We start from the raw sequence: 515 nt of genomic DNA, 5'->3' as shown, positions 1-515 counted from the left end.
GGCTGGTTGTGATCTCACTCCTGTATTTAATTATAAGCAGGTGTGACATCCCCCTGCATGGGAAAAATCCTTTGGACAAAATCATACCAAAGAACTTTTTTTTTTTATGAAAGTCTAACATACCTTCTATCTTTAGGCAATAAAGCTAGTTTATCGCTGCTCTGGGTACCAAGGGAAGGCCAGACTCCCAGGCAATTAAAGGGAACAAAATTCATGGGCAGATTCCCTGATTCTAAAATTCGCGAGTTTGGATCAAGAATTACACATCATGACTGAGCCAACGTTCTCAACGCCCCCGATCCGAAGGCTACGGGTCACCAACAGGAAGACCTTATCCTGGCAAGACAAAAAGCCTACAAAATGCAACAAAGCACTTAGCAAAACAGGTAAGACAAGAAATGAGATCGGCTACGATAAATGATCATAAACAAATAATTGATAAAATCAGTGAAGCAGAAACCATTTCATGGTATGGCCACATCAAGAGCACAATGAGTGACAAACGAAATAACAGT

General features: G+C 40.8%; 1 protein-coding gene across 1 annotated transcript in view; it reads right to left on the bottom strand.

Moving 5' to 3' along the window:
- The window catches only part of LOC119585568, a 16,381-nt gene that overhangs the window by 1,578 nt on the left and 14,288 nt on the right, over window positions 1-515 (bottom strand). The gene's annotated exons all lie outside the window — the stretch shown is intronic.

The sequence above is a fragment of the Penaeus monodon genome, chromosome 20, assembly GCF_015228065.2.
Source record: "Penaeus monodon isolate SGIC_2016 chromosome 20, NSTDA_Pmon_1, whole genome shotgun sequence".
In the NCBI taxonomy this organism is placed as follows: domain Eukaryota; kingdom Metazoa; phylum Arthropoda; class Malacostraca; order Decapoda; family Penaeidae; genus Penaeus; species Penaeus monodon.
The sequence above is the reverse complement of the archived record's forward strand: the minus strand, read 5'-3'. Positions and strand labels throughout refer to the sequence as shown.